Source organism: Doryrhamphus excisus, chromosome 1 (genome assembly GCF_030265055.1).
Source record: "Doryrhamphus excisus isolate RoL2022-K1 chromosome 1, RoL_Dexc_1.0, whole genome shotgun sequence".
NCBI classification, from domain to species: domain Eukaryota; kingdom Metazoa; phylum Chordata; class Actinopteri; order Syngnathiformes; family Syngnathidae; genus Doryrhamphus; species Doryrhamphus excisus.
Window position 1 is genome coordinate 23,077,172 of NC_080466.1, and position 22,083 is coordinate 23,099,254.

The window sequence follows — 22,083 nt, forward strand, 5'->3', positions numbered from 1 at the left end:
AGCATGTTAGCATTTAAGCCAATTTACTCATGTCTAAAGGATAATACACACATGGCATGATGTAGGGAGGTTATAGGACAACCTTGGCACTTTCTAAACTTGAGGCTCTCTTGCTAGGTGCTAGCATGATGACTGTTAGCATGTTAGCATTTTAGCTAATTTACTCATGTCTAAGGGCAAATACACACATGGCATGATGTGGGGACACTGTAGGACTGCCCCAAACTTTTCAGGACCTGAGGCTGTTTTGCTAGGTGTTAGCATGGTAGCCGTTAGCATGTTAGCATTTTCGCTAATTTTCTAAAGTTTAAAGGCAAATACACACTTGGCATGATGTGGGGACACTGTAGGACTGCCCCAAACTTTTCAGGACCTGAGGCTGTTTTGCTAGGTGTTAGCATGTTAGCCGTTAGCATGTTAGCATTTAAGCTAATTTACTCATGTCTAAAGGCAAATACACACGTGGCATGATGTAGGGAGGTTATAGGACAACCTTGGCACTTTCTAAACTTGAGGGTCTCTTGCTAGGTGCTAGCATGATACCTGTTAGCATGTTAGCATTTAAGCTAATTTACTCACGTTTAAATGCAAATACACACATGACATGATGTAGGGAGGTTATAGGACAACCTTGGCACTTTCTAAACTTGAGGGTCTCTTGCTAGGTGCTAGCATGATGACTTTTAGCATGTTAGCATTTAAGCTAATTTGCTCATGTTTAAAGGCAAATACACACATGCATGATGCAGGGACGTTATAGGACATCCTTGGCACTTTCTAAACTTGAGGCTCTCTTGCTAGGTGCTAGCATAATGACTGTTAGCGTGTTAGCATATGAGCTAATTTACTCACGTTTAAAGGCAAATACACAAACGGCATGATGTGGGGAGGTTATAGGACAACCTTGGCAGTTTCTAAACTTAAGGCCCTCTTGCTAGGTGCTAGCATGGTAGCCGTTAGCATGTTAGCATTTAAGCTAATTTACTCATGTCTACAGGCAAATGCACACATGACATGATGTAGGGAGGTTATAGGACAACCTTGGCACTTTCTAAACTTGAGGCTCTCTTGCTAGGTGCTAGCATAATGACTGTTAGCATGTTAGCATTTAAGCTAATTTACTCATGTCTAAAGGCAAATACACACATGGCATGATGTAGGGAGGTTATAGGACAACCTTGGCACTTTCTAAACTTGAGGCTCTCTTGCTAGGTGCTAGCATGACGACTGTTAGCATGTTAGCATTTAAGCTAATTTACTCACATTTGAAGGCAAATACACACATGGCATGATATAGGGAGGTTATAGGACAACCTTGGCACTTTCTAAACTTGAGGCTCTCTTGCTAGGTGCTAGCATGATGACTGTTAGCATGTTAGCATTTAAGCTAATTTACTCACATTTAAAGGCAAATACACACATGGCATGATGTCGGGAGGTTATAGGACAACCTTGGCACTTTCTAAACTTGAGGCTCTCTTGCTAGGTGCTAGCATGATAACTGTTAGCATGTTAACATTTAAGCTAATTTACTCACGTTTAAAGGCAAATACACACATGCCATGATATAGAAAGGTTATAGGACAACCTTTGTAGTTTCTAAACTTGAGGCCATCTTGCTAGGTGCTAGCATGGTAGCCGTTAGCATGTTAGCATTTAAGCTAATTTACTCATGTCTTCAGGCAAATACACATATGGCATGGTGTAGGGAGGTTATAGGACAACCTTGGCACTTTCTAAACTAGAGGCTCTCTTGCTAGGTGCTAGCATAATGATTGTTAGCATGTTAGCATTAAAGCTAATTTACTCATGTCTAAAGGCAAATACACACATGGCATGATGTAGGGAGGTTATAGGACAACCTTGGCACTTTCTAAACTTGAGGCTCTCTTGCTAGGTGCTAGCATGATAACTGTTAGCATGTTAGCATTTAAGCCAATTTACTCACGTTTAAAGGCAAATACACACATGGCATGATGTAGGGAGGTTATAGGACAACCTTGGCACTTTCTAAACTTGAGGCTCTCTTGCTAGGTGCTAGCATAATGATTGTTAGCATGTTAGCATTTTAGCTAATTTACTCAAGTTTAAAGGCAAATACACACTTGGCATGATGTGGGGACACTATGGGACTGCATCAACCTTTTCCGTACTTGAGGCTTTCTTGCTAGGTGCTACCGCGGTAGCCGTTGGCGCACCGGGCCCGAGGTTCACAGCACAGGTGGCCAGTCCATCAAAATTTCCGCGGGAATTTTCTAGTTATTATTATATCTTAATCTTCCCTTTTTTGCGCGCGTAATGCGGCCAAAACCGCAAGAAGGACCCCCACACATGTTACACCGTCGGAATCGTGACGCTCGGGACTACAGCGGTATTTATTTTTTGGAACGTTTTGTGTAACCATGGCGACGCTATTAACCGAAACGTTAAAAAATGGGCCAGTAGATTAGGTACAGAATTCTATTTTTAGAACAGCCGCATTCCTGAGAAAACGAGAATTTACAGAAATTTCACAGCCTTGTAGCTCAGCCATACGGCCACGTAGAAACGTGATTGATGGCTCATTTTTTAGATAAACTTCTGAACTCTCAATGTGGCTAAATGCTAAATGCTAGCATGTTAGCATTTACGCTAATTTACTCATGTCTATAGGCAAATACACACATGGCATGATGTAGGGAGGTTATAGGACAACCTTGGCACTTTCTAAACTTGAGGCTCTCTTGCTAGGTGCTAGCATGATAACTGTTAGCATGTTCGCATTTAAGCTAAATTACTCACATTTAAAGGCAAATACACAAATGGCATGATATAGGGAGGTTGAAGGACAACCTTGGCACTTTGTAAACTTGAAACCCTCTTGCTAGGTGCTAGCATGTTAGCCGTTAGCATGTTAGCATTTAAGCTAATTTACTCATGTCTAAAAGCAAATACACACATGGCATGATGTAGGGAGGTTATAGGACAACCTTGGCACTTTCTAAACTTGGGACTCTCTTGCTAGGTGCTAGCATGGTAGCCGTTAGCATGTTAGCATTTAAGCTAATTTACTCATGTCTAAAGGCAAATACACACATGGCATGATGTAGGGAGGTCATAGGACAACCTTGGCAGTTTCTAAACTTGAAACCCACTTGCTAGGTGCTAGCATGGTAGCCGTTAGCATGTTAGCATTTAAGCTAATTTGCTCATGTTTAAAGGCAAATACACATATGCATGATGCAGGGACGTTATAGGACATCCTTGGCAGTTTCTAAACTTGAGGCTGTCTTGCTAGGTGCTAGCATGTTAGCCGTTAGCATTTAAGCTAATTTACTCATGTCTAAAGGCAAATACACACATGGCATGATGTAGGGAGGTTATATGACAACCTTGGCACTTTCTAAACTTGAGGGTCTCTTGCTAGGTGCTAGCATGATAACTGTTAGCATGTTAGCATTTAAGCTAATTTACTCACGTTTAAAGGCATATACACACATGGCATGATATAGGGAGGTTGAAGGACAACCTTGGCACTTTGTAAACTTGAAACTCTCTTGCTAGGTGATAGCATGTTAGCCGTTAGCATGTTAGCATTTAAGCTAATTTACTCATGTCTTCAGACAAATACACACATGGCATGGTGTAGGGAGGTTATAGGACAACCTTGGCGCTTTCTAAACTTGAGGCTCTCTTGCTAGGTGCTAGCATGATAACTGTTAGCATGTTAGCATCTAAGCTAATTTACTCACGTTTAAAGGCAAATACACACATGGCATGATATAGGGAGGTTATAGGACAACCTTGGCACTTTGTAAAGTTGAAACCCTCTTGCTAGGTGCTAGCATGGTAGCCGTTAGCATGTTAGCATTTAAGCTAATTTACTCATGTCTAAAGGCAAATACACACATGGCATGATGTAGGGAGGCTATAGGACAACCTTGGCACTTTCTCAACTTGATGCTCTCTTGCTAGGTGCTAGCGTGGTAGCCGTTAGCATGTTAACATTTAAGCTAATTTACTCATGTCTAAAGGCAAATACACACATGGCATGATGTAGGTAGGTTATAGGACAACCTTGGCACTATCTAAACTTGAGGCTCTCTTGCTAGGTGCTAGCATAATGATTGTTAGCATGTTAGCATTTAAGCTAATTTACTCACGTTTAAAGGCAAATACACACATGGCATGATGTAGGGAGGTGATAGGACAACCTTGGCACTTTCTAAACTTGGGACTCTCTTGCTAGGTGCTAGCATGATGACTGTTAGCATGTTAGCATTTAAGCTAATTTGCTCACGTTTAAAGGCAAATACACACATGCATGATGCAGGGACGTCATAGGACATCCTTGGCAGTTTCTAAACTTAAGGCTGTCTTGCTAGGTGCTAGCATGTTAGCATTTAAGCTAATTTACTCATGTCTAAAGGCAAATACACATATGGCATGATGTAGGGAGGTTATAGGACAACCTTGGCACTTTCTAAACTTGAGGCTCTCTTGCTAGGTGCTAGCATATTGATTGTTAGCATGTTAGCATTTAAGCTAATTTACTCAAGTTTAAAGGCAATTACACACTTGGCATGATGTGGGGACACTATGGGACTGCATCAACTTTTTCCGTACTTGAGGCTTTCTTGCTAGGTGCTACCGCGGTAGCCGTTGGCCCACCGGGCCCGAGGTTCACAGCACAGGTGGCCAGTCCATCAAAATTTCCGCGGGAATTTTCTAGTTTTAGCTGTAACTCCACAGCAGTGCTTCTCAGCCACACGAAACTGTTGCAGATAGAACGGGATGAGAAGCTGCGTCAGGCACACTTGGAATGAGCCTCCGCTGGCTCACAATGACATGACGTATCATGCTTTGCTCACAATGCGTTTGAGAGCGAATAAAGTGCATTTTTGAACAATGGTTGTGTGTGCCAAGCAATAAAGCACATCGCACTAAATGTGTTCCATAAGTGCCAAAACGCGCTTCAGAGGCCTTCTCTGAGCAAGTGGAGTGCTTTTTTGGACGTGGCACACATGTGCCATATATGGAGAAATTTTTTACCACAAAGCCTATAGGGTGCTTGAAATACATTATCACAGCGAGAGAAACACATTTTATCATTATGGACTGGCTCAGTAGTCAGCCCATAGACTGCTACTTGCTTCCGTATATCTTAATCTTCCCATTTTTGCGCGCGTAATGCGGCCAAAACCGCAAGAAGGACCCCCACACATGTTACACCGCCGGAAACGTGGCGCTCGGGACTACAGCGGTATTTAGTTATTGGAACGTTTTGTCTAACCAAAACGTTTAAACATGGGCCACGAGATGAGGTCCACTTTGTGCTATTTTTAGAACAGCTCATGCCAGAGAAAAGAATGAGAATTTACAGACTTTTCACAGCCTTGTAGCTCAGCCATAGGCCACGTAGAAACGTGATTGATGGCTCGTTTTTTTGATAAACTTCTGAACTCTCTCTGTGGCTAAATGCTAATTGCTAGCATGTTAGCATTTAAGCTAATTTACTCATGTCTAAAGGCAAATACACACATGGCATGATGTAGGGAGGTTATAGGACAACCTTGGCACTTTCTAAACTTGAGGCTCTCTTGCTAGGTGCTAGCATGGTAGCCGTTAGCATGTTAGCCTTTAAGCTAATTTACTCATGTCTAAAGGATAATACACACATGGCATGGTGTAGGGAGGTTATAGGACAACCTTGGCACTTTCTAACCTCGAGGCTCTCTTGCTAGGGGCTAGCATGCCTGTTAGCATGTTAGCATTTAAGCTAATTTACTCATGTCTAAAGGCAAATACACACATGGTATATTGTGCGGACACTATAAGACTGCCTCAAACTTTTCGGCACCCGAGGCTGTCTTGCTAAGTGCTGACATGTTAGCATTTTTGCTAATTTACTAATGTGTAAAGACAACTACATGGCATGATGTGGGGACACTGTGGGACTGCCTTGAGACGTTTGGGACTTGAAGCTGTCCTGTTAGGCGCTAGCATGTTGACAGTTAGCATGTTGGCATTTTAGCTAATTTACTCATGACTAAAGGCCAATGCACACATGGCATGATGTGGGGACACTATGGGACTGCCTCAACCTTTTTGGTACTTGAGGCTGTCTTGCTAGGTGCTAGCATGCTAGTTGCTAGCATGTTAGCATTCACGCTAATATACTGATGTCTAAAGGCAAATACACACATGGCATGATGCAGGGAGGTTATAGGACAACCTTGGCAGTTTCTAAACTTGAGGCCCTCTTGCTAGGTGCTAGCATTTAAGCCAGGGGTGCTCACACTTTTTCAGCATGCGAGCTACTTTTAAAATGACCGAGTCAAAATGATCTACCCACTACAAAAATGCAAAACATCTATTTATTGTCAAATGTATTGAGGATTATTTGTACGTACAATGTATGTTGATGTACCTTACATAACCAAATGAGCCAATATTGCAAAATACACATAATTAACAATTAACATTTTTTGTAATTACCTCCACATTACTCCACATTTCCCTTCTTTGGTACTGCGATGGTAGAATGGCATATGAGGCAAACGCACTTCGAAAAAGACATTGTGAAAAAAAAGTCCACCTCCCATTCCGTATGGAAGTGATATGTTTTTGCCTTTTTACTTGGTCCAGCTCCTTCACTCATTTTAGTGACCATAAACTTTAGCGAGGGCTTAAAATCTGACGCAATTCGCCGACTAGCTTAGCACTTTGCATCGTTGTTTACGCATGAGCGGTGACCTAAAGGTCAAAATTTTGTTGTCATCTGACTGGTTGTCCTGTATGTCAATCAAGTAACGGGGATGGCTGATAGGCTGACATCATAAGTTCTGCTGCACTTGGAGACGTTGTTTGATTTGATTGGTCGCCCGAAGGGCATCATTCAGTTGTCATCTGAATGGCTGCCCTGTATATCAATCAAGTGACGGCATTGACGCGAGGATGATATTTTTTTAATGTCACGCCACGATCGACCAGTACCACCTCCGCGATCGACCGGTAGATCGCGATCGACTTAATGAGCACCCCTGATTTAAGCTAATTTAATCATGTGTAAAGGCAAATACACACATGGTATGATGTAGCGAAGTTATAGGACAACCTTGGCACTTTCTAAACCTTAGGCTTTCTTGCTAGGTGATATCATGATGGCTGTTAGCATGTTAGCATTGAAGCTAATTTGCTCATGTCTAAAGGCAACTACAAACATGTCATGATGTGGGGACACTGTGGGACTTCATTAAGACTTTTGGGACTTGAAGTTATGATGCTAGGTGCTAGCATGGTAGCCGTTAGCATGTTAGCATTAAAGCTAATTTACTCATGACTAAAGGCAAATACACACATGGCATGATGTAGGGATGTTATAGGACAACCTTGGCACTTTCTAAACTTGAGGCCCTCTTGCTAGGTGCTAGCATGGTAGCATTTAAGCTAATTTACTCATGTCTAAAGGCAAATATACACATGGCATGATGCAGGGAGGTTATAGGACAACCTTGGCAGTTTCTAAACTTGAGGCCCTCTTGCTAGGTGCGAGCATGATTACTGTTAGCATGTTAGCATTTATGCTAATTTACTCATGTCTAAAGGCAAATACACACGTGGCATGATGTGGGGACACTATGGGACTGCCCCAAACTTTTCGGGACCTGTGGCTGTCTTGCTAGGAGCTAGCATGGTAGCCGTTAGCATGTTAGCATTTAAGTTAATTTACTCGTGTCTAAAGGCAAATACACAAATGGCATGATGTAGGGAGGTTATAGGACAACCTTGGCACTTTCTAAACTTGAGGCTCTCTTGCTAGGTGCTAGCATGATGACTGTTAGCATGTTAGCATTTAAGCTAAGTTACTCATGTTTAAAGGCAAATACACCCATGGCATGATGCAGGCAGGTTATAGGACAACCTTGGCAGTTTCTAAACTTGAGGCCCTCTTGCTAGGTGCTAGCATGTAGCTGTTAGCATGTTAGCATTTAAGCTAATTTACTCATGCCTAAAGGCTACTAAGCACATGTCATGATGTGGGGAGGTTATTGGACAACCTTGGTACTTTCTAAACTTGAGGGCCTCTTGCTAGGTGCTAGCATGATGACTGTTAGCATGTTAGCATTTTACCTAATTTACTCATGTCTAAAGGAAAATACACACATGGCATGATGTGGGGACACTGTAGGACTGCCCCAAACTTTTCAGGACCTGAGGCTGTTTTGCTAGGTGTTAGCATTATAGCCGTTAGCATTTGAGCTAATTTACTCATGTCTAAAGGCAAATGTACACATGGCATGATGCAGGGAGGTTATAGGACAACATTGGCAGTTTCTAAACTTGAGGGCCTCTTGCTAGGTACTAGCATGATGACTGTTAGCATGTTAGCATTTATGCTAATTTACTCATGTCTAAAGGCAAATACACACGTGGCATGATGTGGGGACACTATGGGACTGCCCCAAACTTTTCGGGACCTGAGGCTGTCTTGCTAGGAGCTAGCATGGTAGCCGTTAGCATGTTAGCAATTTTGCTAATTTTCTAAAGTTTAAAGGCAAATACACACTTGGCATGATGTGGGGACACTGTAGGACTGCCCCAAACTTTTCAGGACCTGAGGCTGCTTTAATAGGTGTTAGCATGGTAGCCGTTAGCATGTTAGCTAATTTAATCACGTTTAAAGGCAAATACACACTTGGCATGATGTGGGGACACTGTAGGACTGCCCCAAACTTTTCAGGACCTGCGGCTGTTTTGCGACTGCCCCAAACTTTTCAGGACCTGAGGCTGTTTTGCTAGGTGTTAGCATGATAACTGTTAGCATGTTAGCATTTAAGCTAATTTACTCATGTCTAAAGGCAAATACACACATGGCATGATGTAGGGAGGTTATAGGACAACCTTGGCACTTTCTGAACTTGAGGCTCTCTTGCTAGGTGCTAGCCTGGTAGCCGTTAGCATGTTAGCATTTGAGCTAATTTACTCATGTCTAAAGGCAAATACACACATGGCATGATGTAGGGAGGTTATAGGACAACCTTGGCACTTTTTAAACTTGAGGCTCTCTTGCTAGGTGCTAGCATGATGACTGTTAGCATGTTAGCATTTAAGCTAATTTACTCATGTTTAAAGGCAAATACACCCATGGCATGATGCAGGGAGGTTATAGGACAACCTTGGCAGTTTCTAAACTTGAGGCCCTCTTGCTAGGTGCTAGCATGTAGCTGTTAGCATGTTAGCATTTAAGCTAATTTACTCATGCCTAAAGGCTACTAAGCACATGTCAAGATGTGGGGAGGTTATAGGACAACCTTTGTACTTTCTAAACTTGAGGGCCTCTTGCTAGGTGCTAGCATGATGACTGTTAGCATGTTAGCATTTTACCTAATTTACTCATGTCTAAAGGAAAATACACACATGGCATGATTTGGGGACACTGTAGGACTACCTCAAACTTTTCAGGACCCGAGGCTGTTTTGCTAGGTGTTAGCATGGTAGCCGTTAGCATGTTAGCATTTTTGCTAATTTTCTAAAGTTTAAAGGCAAATACACACTTGGCATGATGTGGGGACGACTGCCCCAAACTTTTCAGGACCTGAGGCTGTTTTGCTAGGTGTTAGCATGGTAGCCGTTAGCATGTTAACATTTAAGCTAATTTACTCATGTCTAAAGGCAAATACACACATGGCATGATGTAGGGAGGTTATAGGACAATCTTGGCAGTTTGTAAACTTCAGGCCTTCTTGCTAGGTGCTAGCAGGGTAGCCGTTAGCATGTTAGCATTTAAGCTAATTTACTCATGTCTACAGGCAAATAGACACATAGCATGATCTAGGGAGGTTATAGGACAACCTTAGCACTTTCTAAACTTGAGGCCCTCTTGCTAGGTGTTAGCATGGTAGCCGTTAGCATGTTAGCATTTAAGCTAATTTACTTATGTCTAAAGGCAAATATACACATGGCATGATGCAGGGAGGTTATAGGACAACATTGGCAGTTTCTAAACTTGAGGCCCTCTTGCTAGGTGCTAGCATGATGACTGTTAGCATGTTAGCATTTATGCTATTTTACTCATGCCTAAAGGCTACTAAGCACATGTCATGATGTGGGGAGGTTATAGGACAACCTTGGTACTTTGTAACTTGAGGCCCTCTTGCTAGGTGCTAGCATGATGACTGTTAGCATGTTAGCATTTTACCTAATTTACTCATGTCTAAAGGAAAATACACACGTGGCATGATGTGGGGACACTGTAGGACTGCCCCAAACTTTTCAGGACCTGAGGCTGTTTTGCTACGTGTTAGCACGGTAGCCGTTATCATGTTAGCATTTTAGCTAATTTACTCAAGTTTAAAGGCAAATACACACTTGGCATGATGTGGGGACACTATGGGACTACATCAACCTTTTCCGTACATGAAGCTTTCTTGCTAGGTGCTACCGCGGTAGCCGTTGGCACACCCGAGGTTCACAGCACAGGTGGCCAGTCCATCAAAATTTCCGTGGGAATTTTCTAGTTTTAGCTTTGACTCCACAGCAGTGCTTCTCAGCCACCTGAAACTGTTGCAGATAGAACGGGATGCAAAGCTGCGTCAGACAATGACGCAACGTATCATCCTTTGCTCACAATGTATTTGAGAGCGAATAAAGTGCTTTTTTGAACAATGGTTGTGTGAGCCAAGCAATAAAGCACATCACACTAAATGTGTTCCATAAGTGCCAAAACGCTTTTCTCTGAGCGAGTGGAGTGCTTTTTTGGATGTGGCACACATGTGCCATATATGGAGAAAAGTTTTACCACAAAGCCTATAGGTTGCTTGAAATACATTATCACAGCGAGAGAAACACATTTTCTCATTTTAGCTGTAACTCCACAGCAGTGCTTCTCAGCCACACGAAACTGTTGCAGATAGAACGGGATGAGAAGCTGCGTCAGGCACACTTGGAATGAGCCTGCTGGCACCTTCCGCTGGTTCACATTGACGCGCCGTATCATCCTTTGCTCACAATGTATTTGAGAGCGAATACAGTGCTGTTTTGAACAATGGTTGTGTGAGCCAAGCAATAAAGCACATCACACTAAATGTGTTCCCTAAGTGCCAAATCGCTTTTCTCTGAGCGAGTGGAGTGCTTTTTTGGACGTGACACACATGTGCCATATATGGAAATTTTTTTTACCACAAAGCCTATAGGTTGCTTGAAATACATTATCACAGCGAGAGAAACACATTTTCTCATTTTAGCTGTAACTCCACAGCAGTGCTTCTCAGCCACACAAAACTATTGCAGATAGAACGGGATGAGAAGCTGCATCAGGCACACTTGGAATGAGCCTCCTGGCACCTTCCGCTGGTTTACAATGACGCGCCGTATCATCCTTTGCTCACAATGTATTTGAGAGCGAATAAAGTGCTTTTTTGAACAACGGTTGTGTGAGCAGGAGGGCTACCATTTTCACCAGGCCAAATGGGTGACCGGCACGCAGGTCTCCCCAGAGCTGTTCCAGGCCCAGGCCATGACAGGAGTGTGTCGCTGGAACTATCAGCGTCTGCTGGACCTGAAACTGCCAGGCGTTTCTCTCCCGCCTGTTTTCAACCCTGCACTGATATGCTCCCTGAATGCTGTTTCCAGACGGGTCTTTGGCGAAGAAAAGTACCCTGCTCTTCGTCTGGCAGCTGAAGACACCGGGGAGAGGTTTGGCCTGGAGTACAGGGAGCCAGAATGTTGTCCGGTCCCTTTAGACTGGGACAAACATAAAACCAAGAAGGACCCCGGCCACGCCACAAGTGCTCCTTCTCCAGGCATCCTGCCTGATCAGGGAGCAGACCCAGTGCAGCCTTCCTCCACACCTCCCACCAAGCTTTTCAGCTTTGTTCACCCTCTTCAAACTGCTACTGTGACTACGTCTAGTCGTGTGGCCCCTATCCCAGCATCTGACTTGGACAATAAAGCTTCTGTTACTGAGCTTCAGCCACAGCCAGGCAAAAACCTAATCATGTGTCCCCTTGTTCTAATAGTGTTGCATCTTGTTTGAACCAAATAACAAATGTGTATCTCTTGGTTTTCTTTGCCTAGAGCCCACAAGAAGATTACCCATCCAATGTTCTCCGACTGCTGCCCGCACTGGACCAGTGAAGACTGGAGGGAGAGTATTTGTGTTGGACCACAAGCGCTGGCCGTCTCCAAAGAAGTCGGCAATTGACGAGCTCCTTAATAAACAGCGCGGGCACGAGGACATGATCAAGCTTGTGGTTCGGGAGTATGGCACTCTTGTCCACAAGTCCAGCAAAGACCCCAACAGCATGCTGCATCCAACATCAAAATTGCATATTCCCAAATACATAATACACAACAGTAAATTTCTCAATACATCATCTTCACTAAATACCAGCCCAGAGAAGCTGCAACATACACAGCAGCTTTGGCAGTTGCTAAGCACTACCTCTGCTGTGCCTGTCGTGACACTGCCTGCAGCTATGGTCATTCCACCATCACCACCACCACCACCACCTGCTCATACCCCATTGGAGCAGGAGCAACCACCTCCCGTGTCAAAAAAACTCAAACAAAAACATGTCTGTGCTGTTGTCAACCAAAATCAAAATATCAAGGGGATGGGACATCAATACATGACTTTTATCAGCGGGGCCCTGTCAGATACTTTTATTGCCCCACAAAAGTTTTCCAAAAATATGGTGCAGAAGGTCTGACAAACCCCAAGATGCCATTTCAAGAGTTCAGTCAAACAGACTTCTTCCAGCGAGAGCTCGATGATACAAGAAAGAGGGTGGAGGGAAAAACAGCAGAAGAAGAGGAAGGGGGAGGAATCTCCTCCACCCCCTGTCCAAAAGTGCCGGTTCTGCAGGATGCAGCTAAAGCAGGGTCCGAACAGCCCCCACATCCACACTGGCTTTCCAGGGCAAGCAGGGAAGTACATCTACTGCCCTGCCAAAGTCTTCTCTATCTACAGAGAGCACGGGATGCAAAGAGAGATGAGCTGGAGGGAGTTCCAGGCCTCTCCTTTTTATGAAAAGGAGAAACAACGGCAGCAAAATAAATGAACATTTTTTTTTATTATTCATAGCTTGTGATTAGTATTCATTTTTTATTTCTGAGAGTGTTTTTGAGTGTGGCATGGCAACCTGATAAATAAATATTCTTTGTTACATTGCATTGATTTTGTGTTTTATTTCAAGCACTGGTATCAATATAAGCCTGATAGGAATAGTTTGTAATCATATAGGGATTAATTGGAAAAAATATATATTGTGGAGAAGAAAATGGTGACTTGACTGATGCTTAGACGGGATTCGGACACCTGACTTCATTTCTCCAAAGTCTCTCTGCTTGTCTGACATCTGTCTCGCATCCTGATTGGCTGGCAGCAAATGTCAACAACACAAGCACGACTCGCGCTTGGCAAGTGAGAATTCTACCACTGAACCACCAATGTCACGTGGGGACACACTGTAAGAGAACAAAATTCAACTGTCAAGTGGATGAGCCTCTGCAAAGTGGCGCTGAATGACAAAACATCACAATGTCATACTCTTTGGATTCAAGCACCTTCTGGCGTAATGGGATCCACAACAATCACGTCAGCTGTGGATGCAACGTCAATTCGTTCTTGAAGGGCAAGTGACAAAAAGAAGTACATGGTTCACAAATCAGCTGCCAAAGTTTCACTGACCAAGCACCCAGGCACTGCTGGGATTTGAACCCACGATCTCCTGTTTACTAGACAGGCACTTTGACCAGCTTAGCCACAGTGCCAGCAGTTCATCTGGTACCAACACAAAAACAGTTCGCCAATGGGGAAAAATGTTCATACAAGGGAGGGAGTCCAAAGTCCAACACATGTGTGAATTGAGAGTCCCTCGGTGGGCTCGAACCACCAACTTCTCAGTTAACAGCCAAACGTGCTGACCAATTGCGCGACAGGGAGTACAACAGCATGACTGCAGTAAGGTTTCACTAAGTGCTGTCCACCTTAACTCTCGGGTGGTCCGGTCTGTTACGTTTCAGGTGTCATTCTGAATACTGCCCTTTCGCAGGAAAAGAGCCTTTGTACTTTTCACGAAACTGTTGCAGATAGAACGGGATGAGAAGCTGCGTCAGGCACACTTGGAATGAGCCTCCTGGCACCTTCCGCTGGTTTACAATGACGCGCCGTATCATCCTTTGCTCACAATGTATTTGAGAGCGAATAAAGTGCTTTTTTGAACAACGGTTGTGTGAGCCAAGCAATAAAGCACATCACACTAAATGTGTTCATAAGTGCCAAAACGCTTTTCTCTGAGCGAGTGGAGTCCTTTTTTGGACGTGGCACACATGTGCCATATATGGAAAAAAGTTTTACCACAAAGCCTATAGGTTGCTGGAAATACATTATCACAGCGAGAGAAACACATTTTCTCATTTTAGCTGTAACGCCACAGCAGTGCTTCTCAGCCACACGAAACTGTTGCAGATACAACGGGATGAGAAGCTGCGTCAGGCACACTTGGAAGAGCCTCCTGGCACCTTCCGCTGGTTCACAATGACGCGCCGTATCATCCTTTGCTCTCAGCTGCAGTGATCCTGACGTTCTGAGGCCTTTGCCCCTCTTCCTCCTCCATGCTGACCGCCTCTGCTTGGATTCTGGCTTTCGGCATCTCCTCATCTCCCGCTGGGTCGCTTGATTGACGGCACTCCCTGGCGTAGTGGCCCTGTGCACTGCAGCTGAAGCACTTGAATTCCGGGCACTCTCTTAGGATGTGCCCAGGTTGAATACAGAGCCTGCACACCTTGACCTGCCTGACGCGGCAGAAGCGTGTACCATCCAAAATGTTTATTGGTGACACAACTGTCACCAATCCTCCAGTTTCTTAATTATTTCAATGTCCTCAATATATACCGGGAGACTTAAAAAAGAAACAGTCAGTTCATCCCTGCATGGTTCAGAGGCAATTAGCCTGCAATTCTGGATTCTTAGACCGTCCAGGAGCTTCTTTTTACCCTCCATATCCTTCATTGTGACCTCGTATCTATTTCTTCCTTTAATTCTGCATCCTGTCATGGTTCCACAGTTTAGAACAATTCCCTTGAACATGTCCAGTGGTGCAATGGCCCCCTCACCCACGACTTCCACTGCCACAGCTAATTGCCTAGGATAGGCAGCAGCCTTGTCTGATAGCTCCATGGCGACCAGCTTGACTTGTGCTCCTTCGTTTGAAACAAAAAGTGCTCCTTGATTGAAACAAAAAGCGCCCCCCCACCAGCCACAAATTTGGGGGGTGGGAGAGGACAGGGAGGGGGCTAGCGGGCCCACTCCCTGAACATTCACAAAAGAAAACTTTTAGAAAAAAAAAACACTTTCAATGAACGAGGAAAAACTGAATTTATCTCAAAAAAATCTCTCTCTGTGATCTACTCTGCAACTGCTCTCATCGGGCGTTTTCAGGGTAGTATGGCCGTAAGCTGCCAGGTCAACTGAAAAGATCCTATTTGAAGGTGACGCAGGCCAAACTAGACTCCAGCAAAAAGTGTCAAACAGCGCCCTCTGCTGTCAGGCAAGAGCAGAAACCATAAAAAGCCTACAGCACCTGGTATTCCCAGGCGGTCTCCCATCCAGGTACTAACCAGGCCCGCCCCTGCTTAGCTTCTGAGATCGGACGAGATCGGGCGTTTTCAGGATAGTATGGCCGTAAGCTGCCAGGTCAACTGAAAAGATCCTATTTGAAGGCGACGCAGGCCAAACTAGACTCCAGCAAAAAGTGTCAAACAGCGCCCTCTGCTGTCAGGCAAGAGCAGAAACCATAAAAAGCTTACAGCAAGTGTGCCACGTCCAAAAAAGCACTCCACTCGCTCAGAGAAGAAGGGTTAGGGTTAGGGCTAGGGCTAGGGCTAGGGCTAGGGTTAGGGTTAGGGTTAGGGTTAGGGTTAGGGTTAGGGTTAGGGTTAGGGTTAGGGTTAGGGTTAGGGTTAGGGTTAGGTTAAGGGTTAGGGTTAGGGTAAGGGTAAGGGTTAGGTTAAGGGTTCGGGTTAGGGTTTTGGCACTTATGGAACACATTAAGTGTAATGTGCTGTATTGCTTGGCACACGCAACCATTGTTCGAAAATGCACTTTATTCGCTTTCTAACACATTGTGCGATAAGGATGATACGACGGGTCCTTGTGAGCCAGCGGAAGGTGCCAGGAGTCTCATTCCAAGTGCCACAGTTCCATCTGCCACAGTTTCATGTTGCTGAGAAACACTGCTGTGGAGTTAGAGCGAAAATGAGAAAAAGTGTTTCACTCGCTGTGATAATGTATTTCAAGCAATCTATTGGCTTTGTGGTAAAAATCTTCTCCATATATGGCACATGTGTGCCACGTCCAAAAAAGCACTCCACTCACTCAGAGAAGAAGGGTTAGGGTTAGGGTTAGGGTTAGGGTTAGGGTTAGGGTTAGGGAAGGGTTAGGGTTAGGGTTAGGGTTAGGGTTAGGGTTAGGGTTAGGGTGAGGGTTAGCGTTAGGTTTAGGGTTAGGGTTAGGGCAGGGGTGCTCATTAACTCGATCGCGATCTACCGGTTGATCCGGGGGTGGTACTGGTCGATCGCTGGTCGATCGCTGGTCGATCGCGGCGTGACATGAAAAAAATATCATCCTAGCATCAATGCCGTCACTTGATTGATATACAGGGCAGCCATTCAGATGACAACTGAATGTTGCCCTTCGGGTGACCAATCAAATCAAACAACGTCTCTAAGTGCAGCAGAACTTACGATGTCAGCCTATCATCCATCCCCGTTACTTGATTGACATACAGGACAACCAGTCAGATGACAACCGAATTTTGACCTTAGGTCACCGCTCATGCGTAAACAACGATGCAAAGTGCTAAGCTAGTCGGCGAATTGCGAGATTTTAAGCCCTCGCTAAAGTTTATGGTCACTAAAATGAATGAAGGAGCTGGACCAAGTAAAAAGGCAAAAACATATCACTTCCATACGGAATGGGAGGTGGACTTTTTTTTCCACAATGTACATGAACATTTGGAAGTGTGCTTGAGGCTGGCTATCAGCAGCTACTGTCCGGACTATGCATCCCTGGCTGATTCAATTCAGTGCAAGTCATCAAAGTAAACTCAGGTAATTACAAAAAATGTTAATTGTTAATTATGTGTGTTTTGCAATATTGGCTCATTTGGTTATGTAAGGCAGTGTTCAACCTTTTTTGAACCACGGCATGTTTTTTACATTGGAAAAATCTTGTGGCACACCACTAACCAAAAATGTTACAAAATGTCACCACGACCTCACACGTGCATCAATAAGTCTATCGGAGGAACAAGGTAGGTGTTGCCACACGGACCAATATTCCATTGCTCTGCCAGTCTTTACACCACAGACACTCCACAGTAGCCACGTTTTTACATGACCAGTTTTTCTCTTTCCGAATGACCTTTCGGGAAACAATGGTATCCATGGAAAGGAATATTCCAATCTCCGCCAATCATGCGCCGTGAAAATCAAACAGAATAGTCAATAGGGCATGCCCAGTAAAACGTAAACATCAATATCACGTGATACCGAAAGTTTTTCTTTCACTTGTTGGAATAACTCCGAATTGCCAGTTTTTCGTCTGTCCAGTCTTGAAATTTAGTTTGAATCAAAAACAAACTTTGCTTAGTCCAGTGCCGATTGCTGGCCTCCATTTTTAAAAGTGAAGAACGTCTGGATCTGCGTGTTACGTCATATCTGAGCATGCGCTGAAAGAACGCACCCGGGATAAATTTAAACAGGAAAAGATCAAATTCAATTGTGCTAATATTTTATAATTGAACTCAGGACATGTTTTATATAGATACATATTTTCTTTTTTAATAAAACTGCACTTGTGAATAAAGTATAGAAGGGTTTAGATTCTGTTTCACAGATGGCGGTAATGCACACGAAAGCTGCTTGCCAAACGCCAATAAACAACAGAAGAAGAAAAACACCACGAAGAAGAAGGCACCCTGACAACTTTCCGTTTGAGCGGGTACAAGATACCTCAATCCGATTGGTTAAAGGAATATTCCATCTCTGTTCAATTCTTTGTTATGCCATTTGGGACGACCGGACCGGAGCAAGAAGAAGAACAGAAAAGAAGAAGAGAGAAGAGAAAGGTGGGGTCGGGGGGGGGGGGGGGGCAGTAGAGGGAGAGACAAAAACAGCAGCAACAAGAATTCCCAAAACAACAACAGTGACAAACAGAACAGTTAAATGTCAATGATGGCTAAGGGTCACACTGGAGATGATATCAGTGGAATGAAACAGTCCAACTTACCAATAGCAATAGTAACAATGAGGACATGACCCATGATAGTAAACACAATTGCAACCATACAGTTACAGTAATTAAAATCTCATTGCTTGACATCATTATTACTGTAATAATAGCATACCAATACTATATAAACATCAGGGATAAGAGAGTAGATTGTATAGAGAAGCACCCATGTGCTGTGAGTGCCCATATGGAGGTGTGTTGTGTATGTGAATGCGAGTGTGTGAATGTGTAATTGTCACTGAGAATGACAAAAGGAGAGAGACTGCCTTCTACCACCCAGCAAACCCCGCCCCGCGCAGCCAGGTCAAGCCCCCACCGCCAGAGATCCTCCGGCCCCGTTGGTGTGGGCAAAGCCAGGGCCGACTCCCCAAGACCCGCCCCCGAAGCAACTCCCCGAAGAGACCAGCAAGAGGCCATGGAGGAGCAATCCCAACCGGCAACAGGGCGCCAGCAGGCCGGAGGAGAGCCGCACCCCCGAGACCAGCGGGAGACCATACCCTACTAGGGCAGAAGGGCATCGAAGGCCACACACCCGTGGGCACAGGGGCGCCCCTGCCGGCCGGAAGGGAGCCCGTCCACGGCCGGAGGCACCGCCTCCCGCCCCCCACACACCCCCAGGAAGCAGAACCCGGCCCGCCCCAGGTAACCCCAGGCCCGACCACCGACATAGGACCGCCCCGGCCAGGACAGAAGAGGCCCGGGCACACTGCCCCATGGAGGACCGGGCGGTTGAGATGGAACACCCTACGCCAGACCCCCGCAGAGCCCCCCCCCCCCCCGTATATCTACATGGCCATATACCCACATACACATCCACACATATACATATATATATACATATATATAATTATAATAAAACTAATCATTAATTATCTAAGTATTTAAAACAATAAATACATAAAATAAACTCAGACACATGCACACCCCATCCACTCAATACACACACATGCTGTGGACGTCCCTGGGTGGGGCGTCCGGGGCATCACAGGGTGGGGGACCCAGGGGTCCCAGACCCACAACCAGGCCCCGAGCCCAGGGAGGTACGGACCGCCAAGGCATAGCACCCCCAGACTCCCCTCCACCACGGCATCAGGGCTACTGCAGTGTGGCAGACAAAGGAGCGGGCGAGGGGAGGAGGCCCGCACATGAGCAAGCGGAGGGGGCGAGCAGGCGAGTGGTGAGGCGCTCCACTGCGCCGGCCGACATCCACCGGGTAGCTCACCCCCGTGAGGGAGAGCCATAGCTCCAAGTCACGGGGAGGCCACGCACCAGAGCCGAGGAGTTAAGACCAGCGCAAGGCCCCCGAAGGACCCCACCATCCACCGGGAGGGCCAGCCCCCCCCGCCCCCAGAACCAGCAGCGCTCCGCCCACGTACCGGAGAACCATCCCCGACGAGCCCTAAGGCAAGACTGGGGATTGGCAAAGACAGGGACAGCGATGCGGCAGAGCATAGGACCAGTGGCAGCAGACACCCAAACGCCCGAAAGAGCACCGCCCCCCCAGCAGGCCCCACCCCGAGGAGCATGCTCCCCATCCCCACACGCCACCCCGGCCCCCGTACCCACGAGCAGGATCAGGTCCCCTCCCAACACACAGCCCGGTCCCCGCAGCAGCCACCACAGCGCAACAACCCCAAGCCACCACCGTAGACTTCAGGCCACCAGCAGCGCGGACCCCACTGCCTGGAGGCCGGTGAACGCCCCCCCAAGGGCACGTTGGCGCCCGCGACCCAGGACAGATCCAGGGAGGTAGCGCCAACCATGACACCAGGGCAAGCCCCGGCGTCAGCTGGTTCCAGCGGGACCCCCAGGAAGGCCAGGCAGACCAGACCAAAATATCCTGCAGCCCAGGGCACCCCGAGCGAGCCGCCAAGCCCCAGCAGCCAGCGGGCCAATCGCGGGGGTAGGCAGTAGGCTCTCCGGTCCAGCCCGCTACACCTGTGTGTGTGAAGATGGTATTGTGTAGATAGTGCAATTAAAAATAGGCCTGTCCCATAGGGCTGACCTATGTGTGTGGTGTATGTGTATGTGTGTGTGTGTGTGTGTGTGGAAGGAAGCTGAGCAATGGTGGGTCCCCTGCCTGCCCAGACCCCCCCCAGAACTGAGTGTCTAAGGTGCGGTTAAAATTGAAGGGTGACCAGCCAGAGGAATGCCGAGGACAAAAGGGCATCCGCAAGGAAACCCTTCGCCCCCGGCAAAACCAGTTGCAGGCCACCCCCCAAAGTCCTACATGTATGTGAGGTGGTGCAGTGCAGCAGGGAGGATCGGGGCCCCACACACGCCCACCCCGCACTACCGGCCAACCGAGCCGGGCAAGCCAGCCGCCCGGAGCAAGCCCTGGGCCACAGGACCAACCACGGGCCCCACCCAGCCCATCGTGGCGGCCAGTCCGGCCTGCCAGCTCCCCCCTGGAGGGCCCCACCAGAGATTGAGCCAGCTATGCCACCCCCGGACCACCAGGAGCCGCGGACAAACCACACGCCCCGAGGCTGCTCCTACAACCACCAGAACAGCAGGAACCGCGCCCCGGCAACACATCCGTCACCATGGCAGCCCAGGGAGTGACACCACAGAGACCGCAGGAGAACCGGGACCCGCATGGGGAAGAGCCCAACCCCACCCCCCGGGCTCGTGAGCCAAGAGTGCCAGGGCGGGACAGAGACACACACACCAGGCAGCAGAGCCCACCAGGCAGACGATACCCCAACAGCCGCAAAAAGTGAATGCCCCCCCCAGTCCCACCCTCCACCACAGCGCCGACCCGTCTCCACCATATCTTCCATCCACCCACGGACCCGCCAAGTAGGACACCCCGGAGGCGGGAAGACCGCCACCAGACCGGAGACAGAAGGGGCCAACCAGACACCGGCAAATAGCAGGGGCCGCCCGTGAGCCACCGGCCAGCCCCACCCCCCAACCCTTGGTCGAGGCCCCCCCACGACCCAGAGCCCACCACCCCGCCCCCCAAGCAAGCCCCCCGCTAATCCCGGCCCACGCCGCGCAGAGCACCACCCCCACCGCTATCCGCCCCGCTACCCACGCACCCACAGCCAGCCCCCCACCCGCCCGCCCCACATCCACCACAACCCAGCCATCCCTCCACCGAAGGGAGGGAAGCAGGTAATGCCCCACCCCAGCACCGCACCTCCCCACCCAGAGCCCAAGCTGCACAAACGAGACCCCCCCTCCCGTATGAGCTTACCAGGCGCCCCACCCGGGGCCATACACCTACCATACACAAAAATTAAAATTGAGAATAAAAATAATAATAAAAAAAAAAAATAATAATAATAATAATAAATAAATAAATAAATAAAAATAAAGTAAAGTAATTGATAATAATGATAATAATAGTAACCATAATAATAATAGTAGTAATAATAATAATAATAATAACAATAATAATAATAATAACAATAATAGTAATAACAATAATAGTAATAATAATAATATTTATTGATAGTTATGTATGTATAATAATGATACTACTATTGATACTTGATATATAATAATTTATATAAAATATATTTTCCAATAATTTAGATCTTTTAACTATTTTAGATATGATAATAATAAATATATACATGCATACCTACACACACACATATATAGCCATGTACATACCTAAGAGGGAAGGCTCTGCAAGGGCAGCGGGGTATAACCACCCGTGCCCACACCAAGGGCAGGGCCAAAGCCTCCCATGCCCACACCCCACGGTCCCACACAGTAGCCAGGCCAGAGCACCCAGGGCAAACCCGGCCCACCCCCAGGGGCGAGGGAGGCCGCGGAGGAACCAGCGCCACCGG

The 22,083-nt window shown here is 46.5% G+C and overlaps 1 non-coding gene across 1 annotated transcript; it reads right to left on the bottom strand.

Moving 5' to 3' along the window:
* Positions 1-15,554: 15,554 nt before the first annotated feature.
* LOC131101530 (5S ribosomal RNA) lies at positions 15,555-15,673 on the bottom strand. The gene has a single exon (XR_009119219.1). It is a non-coding gene; the product is annotated as a 5S ribosomal RNA (ribosomal RNA).
* Between the last annotated feature and the right edge of the window lie 6,410 nt (positions 15,674-22,083).